The following is a 14503-nucleotide window of genomic DNA, read 5'->3' as shown; positions in this document are numbered from 1 at the left end:
GACCTCTACACTGCTGAAGCCAAATGCCAACTCGAGGCCACCTCTTCCTACCGCCCCCTCAACCATGACCCCACCCCCATCACCAAACCATCATCTCCAAGACCATACAGAACCTCATCACCTCAGGAGATCTCCCACCAACACCTTCCAACCTCATAGTCTGGGAACCCCGTACTGCTCCGTTCTACCTCCTTCCCAAGATCCACAAGCCTGACTACCCTGGCCGACCCATTGTCTCAGCATGCTGCTGCCCCACTGAATTCATTTCTACCTACCTCAACACTGTCCTATCCCCCCTAGTCCAGGAGCTCCCCACATATGTTCGAGACACCACCCACGCCTTCCACCTCCTCCAAGACTTCGGTCTCCCCGGCCCCCAATGCCTCATCTTCACCATGGATATCCAATCCCTCTACACCTCCATCCGCCATGACCAGAGCCTCCAAGCCCTCCATTTTTTCCTCTCCCGACGTCCCCAACAGTACCCTTCCACTGACACTCTCATTCGTTTGGCCGAACTGGTCCTCACCCTTAACAATTTCTCCTTCGAATCCTCCTACTTCCTCCAAATCAAAGGGGTAGCCATGGGCACACGTATGGGCCCCAGCTATGCCTGTCTCTTTGTTGGCTATGTAGAACAGTTGATGTTCCGTAATTACACCGGCACAACTCCCCACCTCTTCCTCCGCAACATTGATGACTGCATTGGTGCCACCTCGTGCTCCTGCGAGGAGGTTGAGCAATTCATCAACTTCACCAACACATTCCAATCTGACCTTAAATTTACCTGGACCATCTCTGACACCTCCCTCCCCTTTCTGGACTTCTCCATCTCCATTAATGACGACTGACTTGACACTGACATTTTTTACAAACCCACCGACTCCCACAGCTACCCGGATTACACCTCTTCCCACCCTACCTCTTGCAAAAATGCCATCCCGTATTCCCAATTCCTCTGCCTCCGCCATATCTGCTCCCAGGAGGACCAGTTCCACCACAGAACACACCAGATGGCCTCCTTCTTTAGAGACTACAATTTCCTTTCCCACGTGCTTAAAGATGCCCTTCAACGCATCTCGTCCACATCCCGCACATCTGCCCTCAGACCCCACCCCTCCAACCGTAACAAGGACAGAACGCCCCTGGTGCTCACCTTCCACCCTACCAGCCTTCGCATAAACCAAATCATCTGCCGACATTTCTGTCACCTCCAAAAAGACCCCACCACCAGGGATATATTTCCCTCCCCACCCCTTTCCGCCTTCCGCAAAGACCGTTCCCTCCGTGACTACTTGGTCAGGTCCCCCTACAACCCACCCTCCCATCCTGGCACCTTCGCCTGCCACCGCAGGAATTGCAAAACCTGCGCCCACACCTCCTCCCTCACCTCCATCCAAGGCCCTAAAGGAGCCTTCCACATCCATCAAAGTTTTACCTGCACATCCATCAATATCATTTATTGTATTCGTTGCTCCCGATGCGGTCTCCTCTACATTGGGGAGACTGGGTGCCTCCTAGCAGAGCGCTTTAGAGAACATCTCCGGGACACCCTCACCAATCAACCACACAGCCCTGTGACCCAACATTTCAACTCCCCCTCCCACTCTGCCGAGGACATGGAGGTCCTGGGCTTCCTTCACTGCCACTCCCTCACCACCAGATGCCTGGAGGAAGAATGCCTTATCTTCCGCCTCAGAACACTTCAACCCCAGGGCATCAATGTGGACTTCAACAATTTCCTCATTTCCCCTTCTCCCACCTCACCCTAGTTACAAACTTCCAGCTCAGCACTGTCCCCATGACTTGTCCTATCTGCCTATCTTCTTTTCCACCTGTCCACTCCACCCTCCTTCCTGACATATCACCTTCATCCCCTCCCCCACTCACCTATTGTACTCTATGCTACTTTCTCCCCACTCCACCCTCCTCTCACTTATCTCTCCACCCTTCAGGCTCTCTGCCTTTATTCCTGATGAAGGGCTTTTGCCCGAAACTGCTCCTCGGATGCTGCCTGAACTGCTGTGCTTTTCCAGCACCACTAATCCAGAATCTGGTTTCCAGCATCTGCAGTCATTGTTTTTACCTTTAGTCTTCCATACCATTTGGTGATTCATTTTGTTCTGATTATTGTGAAAAAAGAGCACCAGAAATCAGGTAAAAATAATAAAACATTCAGATATTGACTTGTTTAACATCCAGATACATAAATAATCATCTTGGTCCTGTTGTCTGATTTCCTGTTGCTATCTTGGAGTCCATTAGATTAGACTCCCTGCAGTGTGGAAACAGGCCTTTCTGCACAACCAGTCCACACCGACGCTCTGAAGAGCCACCCACCCAGACCCATTTCCCTCTGACTAATGCACCTAATACTGTGGGCAATTTAGTATGACCAATTCACCTAACCTGCACATTTTTTTGGAATGTGGGAGGAAACTGGAGCACCTGGAGGAAACACACACAGACATAGGGAGAATGTGCAAACTCCACACAAACAGTCACCTGAGGCTGGAATCAAACCTGGGCCCTGGTGCTGTGAGGCAGCAGTGCTAACCACCGAGCTACCGTGCCACCCCATTGTGATGACATAAAGAAGTCACCAGGTAGCAATCACACATCCTGCTCTTTCAACTATAGCTAAACAAATGTCAGCTAACTTGCACTCTGACACGCAACTGGTTCAACAATTCCAGGATGCTTTGACTGTGTGTGTTCGTGATGGGTGAATTTTTGAATACTTTCCCAGCTACTAATGGAGTTTGGTGCATGCTAGCACCAAACCTCTTTGGTGTGTGTTTTTTTTTTCTCTATCATAGGCTCTGATGCCCTCCATGATGGTGGTTGTGTCAGCAAAATCAAATATCACATTGGTTGAGAAGTTGCTCAATCTGAGTCGACTCCGGCCATAGGATATACCTTGCCATTTCCTGTTTGCTGATGACTATGCCCTAGCTTTTATTTCAAAGCAATGTATCACAGACTCCTCGTCCAATGCAAGCAACAGTGCCAACCTACAATCAATTCAAGGAAAACTGATGTCATGTGTCAGTCTTCTCCATGAAAGCCCTATTTTTAGCCCAAGGTTTATTCCATGGCCAGAACCTGTCAACTATAGTAAATTCACTTATTTCGGCACATTCAGTCTATATTGACAACTGGACACATGAAAGAATTAGGAGAAAGTGAGGATTGCAGATGCTGGAGATCAGAGCTGAAAATGTGTTGCTGGAAAAGCGCAGCAGGTCAGGCAGCATCCAAGGAGCAGGAGAATCAAAGTTTCGGGCAGGAGCCCTTCTTCAGGAATGAGGAAAGTGTGCCAAGCAGGCTAAGATAAACCTGCTTGGCACACTTTCCTCATTCCTGAAGAAGGGCTCATGCCCGAAACATGAAAGAATTACTAAAGTAAGCATAGCCTTGGGTAGACTTGGAACCTCAGTCTGGCAATGAAAAGGAGCAAGTCTACCTACCAAACCGAAAGTCCAAGACCGATGGACCCACCCACTCTGCTTTATGTATTTAAGGTCTGGGCTGTGTACCAGTGTCAAGCCAAGATATTTAACCTCTTTCACTTTAGCTGCCTTTGGGAGCTTCTGATAATCAGTTAGCAGGATGAATTAATACACACGGAGATGCTCACTCTTGCTAATATACCAAGCAATGATATCATATTGAGAGAATCACAACTGAGTTGGACTAGTTAAGTGGCCAGAATGACACTCATCCAAAGCTCAGGTCATGTGTGGTGTCATGTTCTAGTTGCTGTAGAACTCCTGGGTTTGGATCAGCCAGAGCAGTCACCTAGACATCCACTGGAACCTCAGTGAACACCGTAGGTGATGAATATTGTCATGATACTTTAACTCATTCAGTTACTTTGAAATAATTTTGTTTTCTTTTCACATGCATGTAATTGTTTTACAGTCTATCTGTAATATATAATGCTTCTGTGGCAAAGGTAATCTTTACTATTGAGCCTGAAAGACACCAATATCTTCCCCAAATTTTGTCATTCCTGTTTTTGTTATTGTAAAGTGAAGAACATCACCATGGAACCTTCCACTAATTTGCAACATAATCACCGGCTTATGTACTGATAATCAGCTAAGATTGCACCACGTCTCACTTACTCTTGTTGGAACTGACAGGCATTCACAAGGAGCCATTCTGTGCAAAATGAAGGAATATGATCAAGGTTTGCACCTTTTATGAATTACTCAAAGCTTGGGGAGCTTTAAGTTCTCTCCTGTAGCATGAATTGTTGTGATTGTTTGAAATGTGGTATGCTTGCAGTTGTCCTGATATGCGCATAAGGAAAGGTTTGAACTGTCAGTTGTCTTTTATGAGAGAAGCATTTGGATTCTTTAGTCCCTCCTTCCCAGAGCAACAAGCAACATGAATGACACCCTATCAGTTTAAAACCAAATAACTTTCTCAGCAGATTCGAATTCCATTGAAAGTGACTTATTGAACTGAAATCAGATGGCCTTTTAATGGTTACTGCTCTTGAATGATTTAGCAGCAAAGGATTGTTTTTAGCATTAAATAAAACAAAGTTCTGAATACTAAACTTAGTGATCTCGGACTAAGCCCCACTTTCTGCAACTGGATTCTCAGTTTCCTGACCCACAGGCCACAATCAGTGAAGATTGGGAACAATATTTCATCCTGACTAACACTCAACACTGGACCCCCCCGGGGTGCCTACTCAGCCCCCTACTGTACTCACTGTATACTCATGACTGCATCACAAATACCAGACCAATGCCACTTGCAAGTTCACTGATGACGCCACCACAATGGGTCGAATCTCAGATGGTGATGAAACAGGCTGCAGCCAGGAGATGGAAGACCTCATTATTGACTTTTGGCGGGATGTTACTCATGCCCCCCCCCAACAAACACACTTAACAGCACAGAGGTGGAATGAGTGGAGAATGTCAAGCTCCTGGAAGTGGTCATCCACAACAAGCTTTCTTGGACTCTTCATTTGGACGCACTGGTTACAAAGGCCCAACAACGTCTCTTCAAGCTCAGGCAGCTGAGGAAATTTGGCATGATGGCAAATACCCTTGCCAACTTCTATAGGTGCACCATTGGCAGCATTCTGTCTGGATGTATCACGACCTGTTATGGCAACATTCAAGATCAGAGACGGTTACAGAGAGTAGTGAACTCGGCCCGGACAATCACAAAGGCCAACCTCCCATCTATAGAATCCATCTACCAGGCCCACTGTCAAGGAAAAGCCGCCAGCATTCTCAAAGATCCATCCCACTCTGGCAATGGTACCTCAACCATCAGGGAGAAGGTACAGAAGCTGAACACACGCGCCAGCCAGTTGCGAAACAGTTTCTACCCTACTATTGTTAGAATACTGAATGGACTGACAGACACTTAACGTTCACCTGTAGCTGTATTTTTGCTGCTGTTTACCTATTATTTACTGTCTATCCTACTTAACTCTGTGGTCTGCATGCATTGCTCGCAATGCAAAGCTTTTCACTGTGCCTCGGTACACATGACAATAAATTCAATTCAATTCAATTCAGTACAGTGATGCTGGAGATCTAAAACAAAAACAGAAATTCCAGAAATCTGGCTACAAAGGGTGGGGAGAAAGTGGAGCTAATCTTTCGTGTTCGATGACTTTTCACTGGAGGCAAAACATTGAATCTGCTTTCTCAGCTCGAATGCTGCCACATCTGCTGAGTTTATCGAGCAATTTCTGCTTTTTTTTTTAACATATCAGCCACTGAGGTGATATAGAGGTTTTCTGCAATCATGAGTCCTTTTAATACAGATTTTCTAATTTCCATCAAGATTTAAAGTAATTAAAGACACTTCAGTCCTACATTAAATTTCCAAAACACAAAAAACACAAACACTGTTCCACTCTAATTATCATCCTTCATTTCATTCTGGAAATGTTGTCATGAATTTTGCCTGCAGAACAGGCATGTCTGCCAATGTTCTGCTAAGCAATCTTAAAAGGTGAAGTCCCTTTCTGGTTGCCTGCACTTGGAATGTGAAACTTCTTAGTAGCTTTGTCACACTGTACAAGTGTTAATTACTTTCATTAAAACATGTAATTCTACCAGATACACTTCCCTTCCACAATCTCCAAAAAAAGAATCCAATTATGAAACACAAACTTGTGCAGTTAAGATTATTGAGTGCAATTAAAATCTATTTTGGAAATACGAATTATTAAAAACTCTCCAGAGTTCAGTTTTTGTTTCATTAGTTCCCTCTCACCCTGTGAACTTTTATTATAGGATCGCTATTTTCAAAGTACCTGACACCTCTCATCTATTCATCCTGCCCTGATCCTTTTCCAGTTTGTTACATTGATTTAGAGAAAGAACGGAGGATGTTACGATGTACCGGAGGTTAGTGGGGTGGAAGGTGAGGACCAGTGGGGTTCTGTCCTGGTGATGATTGGAGGGGCGGAGTTCAAGGGCGGAGGTGCGGGAAGTGGAGGAGATGCAGTGGAGAGCGTCGTCGACCACGTCGGAGGGGAAATAGCAGCCTTTGAAGAAGGAGGCCATTTGAGTTGTTCGGTAGTGGAATTGGGCCTCCTGGGAGCAGATGCGGCGGAGGCAGAGGAATTGGGAATATGGGATGGCGTTTTTACAGGGGGCAGGGTGGGAGGAGGTGTAATCTAGGTAGCTGTGGGAGTGGGTCAGTTTGTAGTAAAACTACAAACACTACTGAACAACTCAAATGGCCTCCTTCTTCAAAGACCACAATTTCCCCTCCGAAGTGATCGACAACGCTCTCCACCACATCTCCTCCACTTCCCGCACCTCCGCCCTTGAACCCCGCCCCTCCAATTGCCACCAGGACAGAACCCTACTGGTCCTCACCTTCCACTCCACCAACCTCCGAATACATCGTACCATCCTCTGTCATGTCCGCCACCTCATTCCTGAAGAAGGGCTTATGCCCGAAACGTCGATTCTCCTGCTCCTCGGATGCTGCCTGGCCTGCTGTGTTTTTCCAGTCCCACATTTTTCACATTTTGTCCTAACATCAGCCTTCTTCTTCTTGACCAGGGATTCCACTTCCTTCGTAAACCACGGCTCACGCGTTCTATATCTTCCTCCCTGCCTGACAGGTACATACTTATCTAGGACACACAGGAGCTTTTCCTTGAATAAGCTCCACATTTCTAATGTGCTCATCCCCTGCAGTTTCCTTCCCCATTCTACACTTCCTAAATCTTTCCTAATTGCATCGTAATTTCCTTTCCCTCAGCTTTAACTCTTGCTCGGTGGAGTACACCTATCCCTTTCCATCACTAAAGTAAACCTGACAGAATTGTGATCGCTGTCTCCAAAGTGCTCACATACTTCCAAATCTAACACCTGGCCAGGCTTGTTACCCAGTACTAAATCTAAAGTGGCTTCGCCCCTTGTTTGCCTGTCTACATACTGTGTCAGGAAGCCCTCCTGCACACACTGGACAAAAACTGACCCATCTATAGTACTCGTACTGCAGTGATCCCAGTCAGTATTTGGATAGTTGAAGTCCCCCATGACAACTACCCTGCCTCTCTCACTCCTTTGATATCTTTGATATCCTTTCCTCAACATCTCTGGGACTATTCGGAGGCTTATAGAAAACTCCCAACAGGGTGACTTCTCCTTTCCTGTTTCTAACCTCAGTCCATACTACCTCAGTTAACGAGTCCCCAAACATCCTTTCTACAACTGTAATATTGTACCTGATCAACAATGCCACACCTCCCCCTCTTTTACCATCTTCTCTGTTCTTACTGAAACATCTGAATCCCGGAACCTGCAACAGCCATTCCTGACCCTGCTCTATCCATGTCTCCGTAATGGCCACAATATCGAAGTCCCAGGTACCAACCCATGCTTCCAGTTCACCCACTTTATTTCGGATGCTCCTTGCGTTGAAGTACACACACCTCAATCCAGGTTCTCGCTTGCCAGTGTCAGATACTTGATTTTGGAACTCCCTACTCTCATCCTCTTCTGTATCTGCCCTACAATTTTGGTTCCCATCTCCCTGCTGTTCTAGTTTAAATCCACCTTAATAGCTTTAGCGAATTTCCCCCCCAGGATATTGGTACCCCTCTGGTTTAGATGAAGACCATCCTGCTTGTAGAGGTCCCACCTACCCCAGAAAGAGCTCCAATTATCCAAAAACCTGAAACCCTCCCTCCTGCACCCTCCCTGTAGCCACGTGTTCAACTCCTTTCTCTCCCTATTCCTCACCTCACTAGCATGTGGCACGGGCAGCAAACCAGAGAAAATAACTCTGTTTGTCGTAGCTCTAAGCTTCCATCCTAGCTCCCTGAATTTCTGCCTCAGGTCCCCATCTCTCTTCCAACCTATGTCGTTGGTGTCAATGTGGACCAGGTCTTGGGACTGCTCTCCCTCCCCCCGAAGGATCCCAAAAACACGATCAGAGGCATCACGGACACTGGAACCCGGGAGGCAACACACCAACTGTGAGTCTCTCTCGTCCCCACAGAACCTCCTATCTGTCCCCCGAACTATCAAGTCCCCAGTGACTACTGCTCTGCTCCTCTTCCCCCTTCCCTTCTGAGCAGCATGTACCCCACTGCTTTCCCCTGGTAAGTCATCCCCCCCAACAGTATCCAAAACGGGATACTTGTTGTTGAGGGGAATGGCCACAGGGGATCCCTGCACTGCCTGCCGGTTCCCTTTCTGTCCCCTAACTGTCACCCATCTGTCTTTTTCTTTTATCTGGGGAGTGGTTGCCTCTCTGTAAGTCCTGTCAATAACCCCCTCTGCCTCCCGAATGATCCGAAGTTCATCCAAATCCAGCTCCAGTTCCCTAACGCGGTTTTCGAGGAGCTGGAGTTGGGTGCACTTCCCACAGATGTAGTCAGCAGGGACGCTAGTGGTGACCCTTACTTCCCACATTCTGCAGGAGGAACATTCCACTGCCCTATACTCCATTCCCACTGTTCTAACTGCCGAAGTGACTATTAAAAAAAAGGATTAGGAAATAAACTATTTACCTTGCCTTGTCAATCTGGCTCCCACAACCTTTTTTTTTAGGTTAGAGGAGGAGGATGGATGATAGACACTACCCAAGTAGTGTCTTGGGTAACGCAACCACGCAAATATAACCTGTTCTACTTATCCTTCCCAGAAGTCCTTTGCTCACTCCTCCCTTGCTAGCCTGAAGGTAAGAAGTCTAAATATACTTACCGGCCTTCCTGACAATCACCTCGCACCAACGCCACCTCCTCCTGGCTCTCGCTGCTCCGATTTGTTGCCTCATGCCTCATAACTTGGACATAAAATGAAGTTGGTAAGTGGTGGACCTACTTACCCTTGGCCTTGGGGAGTAGCTGTTGTCTGAACAATGGTCACTGATATAGCTGATAGCATTGCTCTGCTGCCCATTTGATTGCCTCAGCAAGCTGATGGACAGAGCCTGCTGACCTGAGCATATGTGGGGTTGGGCGGCGAGGGGAAGTTCTGTGAGCCATATGGTCAATTGGCCATTCTCCCTCTGAATGGGCTTCCACTGACCTTTTAGCTGAGTAAGGAAGAAGGGGTGAGAAAATCCAGATGGTGCTGACAGTGAGTTTATACTAAACCAAAGGCAACTGTTACAGTTCTGCATCAGTGAAATGAAACTGTTACCCCGATAGAATTCATAGTCACTTGCATTTATGAAAACATAGTGAAAAGTGTATAAGTGGCCATAATCCAGCACCATTTTAGTTACAGAAATTATAAAAAGAAATAATTGAGCCCAAGTGAAGACAAAGTTCATCTCTTGGTCGTTCCATGGTTCCTGGATTTAGGGAGTGGCTATGGGACGCTGCTACCGAAGCTGCTCCTGACAGCACTGAAGCAAGGATTACTGAATGGGACCCACCACACTGTCTCCACTGAAATTGCTGCATTGCTCCCTCCCTCATCCTGGCTATAACCAGGAGAGACAGACCAGACCCACCAAACGCCAACGCTGAAGCCGTCGCACAATCTCTTCCTACGGTAGTTGCTGCTGAAGCCACTGCTTCACTGCCATAGCCACGAGGAATGAACTGGAATCAATGTGTAGCCTCCTCTGCAGCCGCCTTTTATGAATTACTCAGAGCTTGAGGAGCTTTTAGTTCTCTGCTGCTTTCACTATGGCAATGCCTGACCAATCATCATCCTTTCTCCTGTAGCATGAATTGTTGTGATTGTTTGAAATGTGGCATTCTTGCAGTTGTCCTGATGTGCACATGAAGAAAGGCTTGAGCTGTCAGTTGTCTTTTATGAGAGAAGCATTTGGGTTCATTAGTCCCTCCTTCCCCAGAGCAACAAGCAACATGAATGACACCCTATCAGTTTAAAACCAAATAACTTTCTAAGCAGGTTAGAATTCCACTGAAAGTGACTTCCTGAATTGAAAATAGTTTTAATAGCTACTGCCCTTGAATGATTTAGCAGCAAAGGTTTGTTTTTAACATTAAATAAAACAAAGTACAGCAGTAACTGAAACCCCCACCAGGAGGAATGGATCAGACCCACTGGCAGTGAAACAGTAACTGACACCCCCCACCAGGAGGAACAGGCCAGATCCATTGACAGTGAAACATTAGCTGACACCCCCCACCAGGAAGAACGGGCTGAAACCAACTGAGTCGTTGCCGATGGAACCATCACTGAAGCTGCAGCCACTTTGGCGATGAGGAACGGACATCCAGATCCAACACACTGCCACAGCTGGCCATTGCAACTGCCTTCCTCTATTGTAGCCGCAGAAAATAAGAACAGGTGAACTTTGATGAAAAGATAAACGAAGAAACCAAAAAGGAGAAACAAAGATGAATGAGGCTGGCCAGGTATACGGGAGCACATGAGGATAGCAGCCTGAATACTTCTTACCCTGCCGTCACCATTATTGCCTCACAGTGAAGGTATTGGAAACATTTACACCATGGGGAATGAGGTGCCATTTTGTTATACTGACATGCTAACATTTTAATTAGAAGCAAACATCTTTGCTGGCCCTGAGAAACTAAATTTGCATTTCTGAAATGCCGATTTTATTTTTCATTATGATTAATAAACATTATTTTAGATATTAAACTAGAAATGAAGGAAAATATTTATTTTGATATGACAAGGAAAGGGGTCATTTCCCCCAAAGCAGTCCCCAAAGAAAATGTGCAAACTCCACACAGACAGTTGCCTGAGTGGAGTTTGCACGTTCTCCCCATGTCTGTGTGGGTTTCCTCCAGGTGCTCTGGTTTACTCCCATAGTCCAAAGATGTGCAGGTCAGGTGAATTGGCCATGCCAAATTGTCCATAGTGTTAGGTGTAGGGGAATGGGTCTGGGTGGGTTGCTCTTCGGAGGGTTGGTGTTGACTTGTTGGGCCGATGGGCCTGTTTCGACACTGTAGAGAATCTAATCTAATCTAGTCCAATGTAGTTGTATCTCCTCCTATTCTTATCTGAATCAACGATTATAAAACATCCTTCTCTATCATATGTTTGTCCAATTTCCTGTTAAGTTTATCTATATTATTCGCTTCAAACAAGCTGTGTGTTATCTTGTTTCATTGTCTCATTTTTCTTTGGATCAATGTGTCTCTTCTGAATTCTTTGATGGATTTCTTGGTATATGTTTTAAATTAATGTTCTTGTGTGGTGCGTTTGACTTAAAGAAAACCAAAGGTTTGTACTTCCTGGTTTCTTGTTTATGTGACTGGCTGCTTACTGTGCTGTCTGTTATCACCGATGCTGCATGCCTGAGATTCCATTTATCTCGTGCTCAATTTAAAATAGCTTTCTGAATGAGAAAGCTGTCACTGAAGATATCAAAATAATCTTTTGGACAGCTTTCTACACACATAATTATTAAGGGCATGGCTTTGCTGTGACCACAAAATCCAGTTCAATGTTTTTAAAAAAGCAGGTACTTCCTTAGTGATATCAAATGTGAAAGTTGTATCTGCTGCTCATTGAAGAACCTGCCTATTCTTCTTGTCTGTTACCTCAGGTAAAACATCCAATCCAGCCCAGCCCAATCCAGCCTACAACTAACAGTATCCTCTGCTTCCATCCTCCCATTTCATATTATTTGTATTATCGTGTGGATCCACTGAAAAAAAAATCAAAGGAAAAACATTTTTGAACCAGGCACTTGGCCTGCAAATTAAAACTTGCTTTAAAGAGCAAATCCAAAAATGGTTCAGAAAATATGCTATGCCCCACATAACATTTTTTATGATTTAGACTTAGTTGTACCTAGTTGATATTATTTCAGAAACTGAAAAACTTTTTATTTGTACATGCACAATCTAACATTGAATCACAATCGTAACAATCTAGTATTGAAACCCCAAATCATGTTAATGGCTTTGAATAACAATAGCAACTGTGAGCTGCTAATGTTCTCTTAGCAAATGTTGGCTGAGGAGCCCTGTCCTTTATCCTTTCTTTTAATCTTCCAAACATAATATTGAAAGTTTGTGAGAAGATTTGTAGCTCGGGTGCTCGTTGTTGTGGTTCTGTTTGCTGAGCTGGGAATTGGTGTTGCAGACGTTTCATCCCCTGTCTAGGTGACATCCTCAGTGCTTGGGAGCCTCCTGTGAAGCGCTTCTGTGTTGAATTTCAACCCCAAAAAATTCAACCCAAACTCTGGGTTGATATGTGGATGACACCTTTGTAATCATTAAAAACACAGAAATAGAGAACACACACCGGATCATCAACGCTACACTCACAGGAATCCGATTCACTAGAGAGGAAGAAAAGGACAACCAACTCCCATTCCTAGACGTGATGGTACAGAGAACACCGAACGGAGAATTCACCACAAAGGTATACAGGAAAGCCACACACACAGACCAAGTCCTAAACTATGAAAGTAACCACCCCAACACACACAAAAGAAGTTGCATCAAGACACTGTTCAAAAGGGCCACAACACATTGCAGCACACCAGAACTACAAAAAGAGAAAGAAGAACACCTCTACAATGTATTTGCCAAAATCGGATACCCCCACAGTTTCATCAACAGATGCCTAAGGGAAAGACAACGGAATGAGGACATGCCACAACCCAAAGGACTAGCCACATTACCATACATCAAGAACATTTCTGAACTGACAGCCAGACTACTACGATCACTAGGTCTCATAACAGCGCACAAACCAACAGCCACACTCAGACAACAACTCACCAGGACAAAGGACCCGATACCCAGCATGAGCAACACCAACGTAGTGTACAAAATCCCACACAAGGACTGCACAAAACACTACATAGGACAAACAGGAAGATAGCTAATGATCCGTATCCATGAACACCAACTAGCCACAAAACGACACGACCAGCTATCCTTAGTAGCCACACACGCAGACGACAAGCAACGTGAGTTCAACTGGGACAAAACTACTATTATAGGACAAGCCAAACAGAGAACAGCCAGGGAATTCCTAGAGGCATGGCACTCATCCACAGACTCTATCAACAAACACATCGATCTGGACCCAATATACTAGCCACTGCAGCGGACAGCTGGAACTGACAACCGGAAGCGGCAGACAGAAACCACTATAAATGCCGGAGGAAACAACACAGAAGTGCTTCACAGAAGGCTCCCAAGCACTGAGGATGTCACTTAGACAGGGGAAGAAATGTCTGCAACACAAATTCCCAGCTCGGTGAACAGAACCACAATAATATTGAGACTTGTCTTTATAAATATATGTACAGTGTTGTTACATCAGATTGGCTGAAAAATGTGTTGCTGGAAAAGTGCAGCAGGTCAGGCAGTATTCAAGGAGCAGGAGAATCAGCGTTTCGGGCATAAGCCCTTCTTCATGTTGCTCGAACTCATGTTGCTTGCCGTCAGCGTGTGTGGGTACTAAGGATAGCTGGTCGTGTCGTTTCGTGGCTAGTTGGTGTTCATGGATACAGATCGTTTGCTGTCTTCCTGTTTGTCCTATGTAGTGTTTTGTGCAGTCCTTGTGTGGGACTTTGTACACTACGTTGGTTTTGCTCATGCTGGGTATCGGGTCCTTTGTCCTGGTGAAGGGCCCGAAACGTCGATTTTCCTGCTGCTTGGATGCTGCTTGACCTGCTGCGCTTTTCCAGCAACACATTTTTCAGCTCTGATCTTCAGCATCTGCAGTCCTCACTTTCTCCACATCAGACTGGCTACATAGCTCACCCTGGAGATAGAGAATATCACCACACAACGTATTGTTTCTTATTGTCTTTGTTGTGTCTGTGTATGTCTGTATGTTTGTAAATCTTCAAACTGTCTGCAGTTTAAAACAAAAAATTCCGAATATGGATCGCCACATGGTTTCACAGAACCATTTCACTAAGAACAAATCAGTCTATGTAAAGCATATTACGGATGTTACTTTATAAGCTGTTCTGTGGCAAGACTGGCTTTTGGAATATTGCATATCTGAAAATATTAAAATTGTCAACATTATTTCAACTTGCACACATTACACAATACATGGGACAACTTCATTGT

General features: G+C 45.4%; 1 protein-coding gene across 1 annotated transcript in view; it reads left to right on the top strand.

Moving 5' to 3' along the window:
- Positions 1–14503, top strand: part of LOC140496317 (rifampicin phosphotransferase-like) — a 184754-nt gene that overhangs the window by 24008 nt on the left and 146243 nt on the right. The window lies entirely within an intron of this gene.

The sequence above is a fragment of the Chiloscyllium punctatum genome, chromosome 26 (assembly GCF_047496795.1).
Source record: "Chiloscyllium punctatum isolate Juve2018m chromosome 26, sChiPun1.3, whole genome shotgun sequence".
Classification (NCBI taxonomy): Eukaryota; Metazoa; Chordata; class Chondrichthyes; order Orectolobiformes; family Hemiscylliidae; genus Chiloscyllium; species Chiloscyllium punctatum.
The sequence above is the reverse complement of the archived record's forward strand: the minus strand, read 5'-3'. Positions and strand labels throughout refer to the sequence as shown.